Genomic DNA, 9,134 nt, shown 5'->3' with positions numbered 1-9,134 from the left:
AGGAAAGAAGGAAAATATTTTGGCATTTAACCATCTGAAAATTTAACAAAAATCACCCCAATTTTAGAAATTATGAAATCACAAAAATTAGGATATAGACTTGGACATACAGACAGCACTTAGACGATAAATAGATGAAAATCGACATAAACAAGTTGTAGAATGTCGAAAAAGAAAACATAAAATGAAACATACCTCAAAATTATTGTATGTAGTACAATAATTATTAGTTTAAACTTAGGAATTAATAATAAAAAACCGAATAACGTCAAGTTAAAACTATAACAAATGTATGTCTGTTAAAAAAAAAACAAGATAATATTGTTGATTAAATACCTACCTAATTAGCACTACCAAGCATAACAGAGACTATCTGGTTATTTATTAAGTATATCATATTCTATCTTTCATTTGTCAACAACTTTCATCACGATGTTATCAGAGTTTCCTATTATTTATTGATTATTATCTAAATTTAACCAAAAAGATATGATTTGATTTTTGGAAGATATTATGTCAGATGTTACTGCGGCAAACTTATTGCGGCTTTGTACGTTGACGATATTCTTCTGTTTCTGTCAATTTCATTTAAATTTCTGTATTAAATGATATCTTAACACTTTAACTCATATTGACTCATAAGCACGGACAGTTAAAGAAGTGTTTGAAACATTAGTCTCCAACATTTATAAAAATCTGATGAGTCTTGGCAATGTTTATATAGAACTTCCATAACTAATATTCAGCATCTCTTTTGTCCCGCTTTTTCACTCTGTCTAACTGTCTAATTATAGTTTAGGAAATATCGTAGTACCCTATAAAATTTTATTGACAATAACGGACGGACAGTAGTATAATAGCAAGAGATATTTACAACTTAAACTTGTCGCGTGGCGGTAATACGCAGAATAATCCAGGTCCGGAGAGGGACCATCGTCACCCACGATTCCCACGAACAAATTCGGGTGGACTGGTGTGAGCCATAAATAAGTATTTCTTACCATTGTACTTCTGTCCGCCTCGTTATTGTCAATAAAATTTTATAGGGTACAACGATATTTCCTAAACTATACATGAACTGCAAAACCTTAAGTTCAAAACTGACAAAATTTTGTACAAACGATGTATACCTATTTATTGGTATAGTAAATTCTTTGCACAAGTTGACAATAAACTTTTTTTTATTTAGAAAAAACTTTGTTTTCTTAAAAACCAACAGTACAAAATTTGATGACTTTGAAAATGCTGCACAATATTTCTTATGTTAGGATAGCAATGTAAAATTTTATTTATAGAGTTATAGCGTGTAGCGCTCAGCTCGTATGTACGTTAGCTGGTTTTGTGATTTTTCTGTAATTGTGAGTTAAGTTAATAATAACAAGAAGTGTAGCAATGAAGAATACAAGAGCAGGTAGTTATAAACCTCAAGACACAAGTGAAAATGTTGACTTAAAGTTGATTATTGATGAAGCAGTAGAAAAACACACTGCTCCTCTGATGGAATTAATTCGCCAACTTTCGAATCGAATCGATATACTAGAGGGAATTAATGAAAATTTGACTCGATCGGTTAATGATCTAAAAGAAAATAAATTTAATAAAACTAAATTGGATTCCACACTGATGTCCACAGATAGTGGAGATACTGTTGACAAGGGCGCCGCGGCAAAAATCGCTAAGGATAAACGGGTACCCGAAAAAAAGGGACAAAGTAATGAAATGCAAGACTCAAGTGGACAGAAGCGTGGCAAGCAAACATTTTCCGTTATATATGGCATAGGAGAAGATATTCCTGCCGATTTTGACGTTTCGCAGTTTTCGGCCCCAGAGAAAAAAGCATGGGTGTACATAGGCCGATGCAATAAAGGTTCAACTGTAGATGGACTGAAAAAATATCTAAGTCACAAATTGCCCAACATATCAACTAACAATTACGACATATCAATTATCTCTCATGATGACTCCAAATTTATATCGTTCAAGCTTGGTTTCCATTTCGACTTACAACCACAAATTATGGATTCAACTTTCTGGCCAAAGAACGTAATAATTACGAGATTTTGCTTTTTTCGAAATACCCACACAAGTAATGCAAAAAATGCAACCTCCAGATTCGAGTAATTTACAAGAACACAGCCTAAAAACAATTGTCCAAAATGTTCAATCTATAGCAAATAAAGTTCTTCAACTCAGCCACTTCCTGAAGGAACAAAACCCGGACGATCTTCTGGTATGTGAACATTGGCAAACTGATGATGAAATCAACATGATTTGTTTAAATGATTATAAACTCTGTGCTTCCATCTGCAGACCTAAAAAAAACAAGGTGGGGTAGCTATTTTCCGTAAGAGTGATATAAAGTGTAAAACTTTGACCGTGACGAAGAATTTTTCTTTATTAAACATATTTGAGTGTTGTGCGGTGGAAACTGAAACTGACGATGTTGTCATTGTCGCGATCTACCGCCCTCCATCTGGTAGTTCCTCTGGAAATGAGCTTTTTCTTGAGAAGTTTGATTCCATGTGTGAATATTTCTGTAAGTCTCGCAAGCAAGTTATTATCTGCGGTGATTTCAATATTGAATTTAACAAGAAGACTGCCAATTCTCGTGAGTTCTTTGACCTCTTAAATGTGTATAACTTCAACATTGGTACTACCAAACCAACAAGAGCTTCCAACTGTATTGATAATATTTTAATTAATAATTTCGTGAATGTTGTAAAAATGAACGTCATTGTTAATAATATTTCAAATCATCATGCTGTAATGGTGAAGATAAAAAGTGATCGTAAACTTGATAAAACACTAATACAAACGACGAGAATTTTCTCTGAAAAAAATATAATAGTTATTTATTATACAAGCGGTTAAAGTGAATGTTTAATGAGCGGTCAGTTTAAGGCGAGAGCGGCGTATGCCGCGAGCGCCTTAAGACCGCGAGTTACACATTCATTTTAATCGCGAGTGTAATACAAAATTTTATTCAATTTTGACAACCCCAAGTCCCAAATTGTGAAAAAATTGGTGATTCAAAGTTCAGACTCGAGAAACGTCAGAATTGACAGCGACCAAATAATAGTTATTTACGTGGCAAGCTTAGTAAATTAGCCTTTACGGGCGAGCCGGAATGTTTGCAGGGCGAGCGACGTAGGAGCGAGCTCTGTAATCCGGTGAGCCCCAGTAAAGGCTAGTTGCAAGCGAGCCGCGTACAACGTTTTACTTCCTCTTGCTGAAAATCCTGAAAATGAACAACTTTGGCATCTCTAGAAATTTTACTTGAAATTACAGTCATAGAAATTGTAGTTATTTTTCATAGTTTGCTCCGGTAACTATGGAAAATTGAATTGTTTGAAAATAACGGGACTGTCAATTTGTAAATTCGATTAATAATTTAAATAGTTTAATTTTGTTTCTGAGCTCTGTTAATTGTGGAATTCGATGAAGATGAAGAGTTTGAAGGTGATTTTAACGTTAGTATTAGCACAGTATTAGTGAGATTAAGAAAAAGGCCGACGCAGCGAATGTGTGTTTGATTCCGGTGCTGTCATGATAACGTTTTACAGACAAGGTGCGTGTAAAGGCTAATTTATCGAGTTAGTTCAGACGACAGTAAACGAGCTTTAACAAGACAAGAGGAAGTAAAAGTTTTATATGCGTAGAATTTAGTGTACAATATCAGGTGTGTGTGTGTAGTATGTGACTCTGGCGACGGTTGTTTGTTTATTTTAAACAAACTAAAATTATCGAAAAATTGCAAAATCATGCAAGATTCTAACGACAAAACTTGCTCCCAGAAAAGACCAGATCAGAAAGTATATCAAAAGTTCTTTAGATGGAAAGAGCAGCAAGACACTGGAGAAATTACAGAAATGGTAACCATGGTTTTAAAACAGCAAAATAAAAATTTTATTTCGCTAGCGGTTTATAGTTATTTATTATACAAGCGGTTAAAGTGAATGTTTAATGAGCGGTCAGTTTAAGGCGAGAGCGGCGTATGCCGCGAGCGCCTTAAGACCGCGAGTTACACATTCATTTTAACCGCGAGTGTAATACAAACTTTTATTCAATTTTGACAACCCCAAGTCCCAAATTGTGAAAAAATTGGTGATTCAAAGTTCACATTCGAGAAACGTCAGAATTGACAGCGACCAAATAAAAGTTTTATATGCGTAGAATTTAGGTTACAATATCAGGTGTGTGTGTGTGTAGTATGTGACTCTGGCGACGGTGTTTGTTTATTTTAAACAAACTAAAATTATCGAGAAACTGCAAAATCATGCAAGATTCCAACGGCAAAACTTGCTCCCAAAAAAGAGCAAATCAGAAAGTGTATCAAAAGTTCCTTAGATGGAAAGAGCAGCAAGGCATTGGAGAAATTACAGAAATGGTAACCATGGTTTTAAAACTGCAAAATAAAAATTTTATTTCGCTAGCGGTTTAATAGTTATTTATGTTACAAGTGTTGAAAACGGTCCATTGCATTACGAACGGGAATACGGCGCGAGACGCAGTCGAGCGCTGTATGTAAGTGAGTAATGCAATGGAGTTTTCACACGAGTATCATACAATATTTTTTGAGCTGCCTTTTTGAAAAAATAACATTTTTCAATCGCTAAAAGAATAAATATTTCTGAACCGAAATTATGTTGGTATTGAATTTATTACCAAATACGTCAAATACCAATCTGTCAATTTGTCCGGTCTAGATTTTGAATTTCAAAGTTGAAATGGAAAATCGTGCACGTATTCAGAAAATTGCAGATAAAGCAACTGCAAATTTGTTGCCTGCAAAATCCGCAGGTCCATATGAAGCCGAATATCAAAAATTCATCAAGTGGTGCGAAGAAAATAAAATACGCGAATTTTCTGAAACGACGCTCTTGGTTTATTTCCAAATTAAGTCGGAAATCATGAAAGCCTCCACACTGTGGACAATACATTCAGTTCTGAAAGGCACTCTTGGCATCAAACATAATATAAATCATTCGAAATTTTATAAGTTAACAGCGTTTTTAAAGCGGCAGAATGACACAAGCCCAAGAAGTCTGAAATACTTACCAGTGGAAACATTTTTATTTACGGCTCCAGATCAGAGAGAATCTTGTGATTATGATTCAGCGTGAGGTTGCGAATAACGTCAAGTTTAAACGGTTTTTTTAATTAACAAGAACTACTAACAAATAGTAATAACATAATAGTTGTCAACAACATAAACCAAACCATCGAATAGTGTCAACTGTCAAATTACTACAAATCCAAATTTTGATCAACAAATTCCCCTATTTAAGATTACAACTTAAATTGCGCTTTTTTAAAATTTCGAGCCACTTTTTGTTATAATAACTTTAGATACATGATTATCAATTAGTAGTAATTACTTTGTGATAATCAATTTATTTTTTCAAAGCTTAAATTCCTCGTTTGTATTTTGCGGCGCTAGATCCTTTTTCATTGCCATTACGACACGCCACGTGTCAACGTAAAATGTCAATTACAACTATGGCAGCGCAAATTAGTATATTACAAATCGAGGGTGGTAAGAAGCTAATTACGAACGAAGTTTATACACGAGCGAGCGTAGCGAGCGAGTGATGTAATATGAGTTCGTAATTAGCTTACCACCAGAGTTGTGTCATATACTTTTTCTACGATCTATAATGAAGAATCACTTTCAGAAGAATTTTTTTTGGGAAAGCAAATATTTATAATTGCTATGGAAACTATTCAAACAGGCACGTAATATATATATATTACGTGCCTGTTCATTCATTACATGCCAGTGGGTGTAACTATGGTTTTACTATGAGGCTAGACAGTTCGTAATTCATGGATTACTATGTGGGAGTAGAAAAAAAATTTTATGGTGCTACCGGATAAACCAAAGCTTTAGTGGCCTACTGACGGCAAAATAAACGTTTGTTTACATGCCAAAATTGAATAAACATATTTTGTAATTTGTTAGCCAATGATAAGTGAAATTCTGTATTATCAACATATGATTGTGACGATGCTTTTAGTTTGTTTTTAGATATATTTTTGGAAGATTTTAACTCATGTTTTCCATATCAGAAAATCCGTCGTAACACTATCGACTGTAAGAATGTTAAAATACCAACGCCATTAATACGTGAACTCAAAGACAAAGTTTCGCTTTATGGAGACCTAAGCAGGATGTATACGGAATTTAAGCCCTTATACATTAGTGCAAACAAAAAATACAAAAGTGCCTTAACTAGTAACCAAAAAACAGCTAATGACTTAGTAATTAACAGAGCAAAAAATAAAAACAAAGCAGTTTGGTCCGTAATTAACAAATCTATCGGCAAAAATACAAAAAAAGGGTAGTGTCAAGATAATTCACAACGATAATATTTTAAGTAATAGTGAGGCCGCAGAACTGTTCAATGATTTTTTCATATCCACCCCAAAAACCCCTACGGCACATCTTTCGAAAAATAATGCTCCTAATTTATCATTTTTAAAAGAAACTTGCCCAAGTTGCCGTAATTCATTATTCTTACAAGGAGTGTCTGAGGAAGATATACTATATTTAACAAAAAAAATTAAAAAATCCGAACGCAGTAGGTGACGACAATGTGTCTAATGTTATGTTAAAAAGAATAGCTCCTCATATTGTGAAACCTCTTACACACGTATTGAATTTATCACTGCAAACGGGTGTATTTCCAAATAGGCTAAAAACGGTAAATGTGATACCGCTCCTTAAAAAAGGATCCCCCTACAATATTGCTAATTACAGAGCGATTAGTTCATGCACGAGTATATCAAAGATTTTTGAGCTAGCGGTTAACGAGCAATTTATAAATTTCTTAATAAAAAATAATATATTGTCACCAAGTCAACATGGTTTTACCAAAAATAAAAGTATAGACACAGCATTAGACGAATATATCAGTTCTGTAATCTCTGCATTCGATAAAGGTCAAATAGCCGTTGGTGTTTTTGTAGACTGCACTAAAGCTTTCATCTTTCGTCAATCATAAAATACTTTTAGCGAAGCTTGAGATGTGTGGTGTAAGAAGTGTAGCTCTAAAATGGTTTTGTAGCTATCTGAGCAACAGACAGCAATGCGTAAAAGTGGAAAATGTTATGTCTTCAAAGCAACCAGTTAATCTTTGTGTCCCTCAAGGATCAATATTAGGGCCAACTTTGTTCATGTGTACATAAACGACTTGTTTAGATATATATCTAGTACACATAGCATAACCGTCTCATATGCAGACGATACAAATTTATTAGTGAGATGTAAGACTATGGAAGAAGTTAAATCAGTAATAATAGATATATTTGGTAAATTGATTGTTTGGATCGACCATAACCATTTAGTCATTAACAAAAGTAAGACAAACTGCTTAGTTTTTAAAAATTCAAATTCAAATACTGAGCCGGTTGAAGTAATCAAGATAAATAATAATGACAATATAAGCTGTGTCCCAGAAACAAAATTTCTTGGATTGATTATAGATACAAATTTGCGGTGGTTTGGGCATATAGATTACTTATGTGCTAAACTTGCAAAAACTTGTTACGCTTTACGTATGACTATAAGCCTGGGAGCTTACTCTTGACCGAATGAGTTTTCTCATTTGTGATTTTTTTCACTAAAATGACGTGATTTTAGTGAAATTTTTTAAAAGTCTACTCTTGACACAATGATTCAACTCAGCGATGAGAAAATCCACATGGAAACGCGTGACTTTAAACAGTTGATACTTTTTCGATGAGATTTCTCATTTTGGGAGAGATTTGTATGTTTTTGTGTGCTTTTTACATTCTGAAATATTTTAACGTGTGCTATTACTATTTTGGTTCGTTTTGTTTTTGGTGATTAAATATTTTTTAAAAAATGGATGATTTTGTAATGCAAAATATTTTAAACGAAGATGTTGAGGATTTGGAACCTGCTTCGCGATGTACTGGCAATCCCTTAACACTAGAACCGCCGAAAATTCCACATACCTGGAACCGCCGCCCCGGTCAAATTGACCGGTGATTAAAACTCAGTTTTTTCGATTGTTTTTATGAATTAGCATATTTATTTCCATAAAAGGAAACGCAAAATACAGAAATAATTGTTACCTTAACGTAATTATCTTAAATGTTGTTACAATTTTTGTAGTAGGTTGTTTTAAATTCATATAAACCACATAGGTTCTTTTTTTTTAGTTCTCACACATAAGTTTTATTTTCACATTTATTTTCTAGATATGTACGTCTTTTACGAGATTGATGACATATCTTTGATCCACTCTCACAATTATTGGCGTATTGTAGATCTTTTTTGTTATGGGCTATTCTACGAGTGTTCTGTTGCACTCGACCAAGCAATATTCACTCACCACCATCGTGTATCACAAACTGTGTCACGGTCAGATTCTCCACCACATTGTTCTTTACTCCGAACAAGGTGAGAAAGTATTTCATTTTCCCTAACAATATTAGATAATTTAGAATCATACTCCGAATTTTTTGGTGGAAGATATTCTAGTTAGTCTAAATATGCTAATGCCTGTGCAGCCATGAGGCCTTTCCTGGACCACATACAATTCAATTTGTATATAGGTAAGTATAGAATACTAAAACTAAACATAAAGCATGCCCTTTCGAAGTACAACGGAGCAATTTTTATGTTCACAAATTTACAGGCTGTAATTTGCAAAAATTTTGTACGCATGCGCAAAATCAGTTCTGCGCATGTGTGGCACAAGTAGAAACAGGTTCTTAGCCAAGTGTAAGAATGAACACGTTGAAATAAGTACGAACAAAAACTAACAAAGAGGAAAAGCTCTGATTGTTTGATGCAGATATATGCCATTTTGTTATTTTAGAAATGTTGAAAATATAAATTTATTTACATTTGGTGCAAGTCAAACTGTATAATTCATTCAACTGCTCCCAGAAAATAAACTAAATGACATATACATTTAATCAAAATATAATATTAACGTTCCGGTCAATCTGACCGAGCCGGCGGTTTCAGGAAAAAATTTCCAAAACAGCGCTCAGAATTTTTCAAAATGTTCAAAATTTTGTGACAGCATTGCCAAAGATAATTTAGGAAAACTCAGAAGATTGCAAGATCATAGAAAAATTATTTCCGTTAAAAAAAAAAC

The sequence above is a fragment of the Zophobas morio genome, unplaced genomic scaffold, assembly GCF_036711695.1.
Source record: "Zophobas morio isolate AGI-343-1 ecotype UQ-CSIRO unplaced genomic scaffold, CSIRO_AGI_Zmor_V1 ptg000005l, whole genome shotgun sequence".
Classification (NCBI taxonomy): domain Eukaryota; kingdom Metazoa; phylum Arthropoda; class Insecta; order Coleoptera; family Tenebrionidae; genus Zophobas; species Zophobas morio.
Note: the sequence above shows the minus strand (reverse complement) of the source record.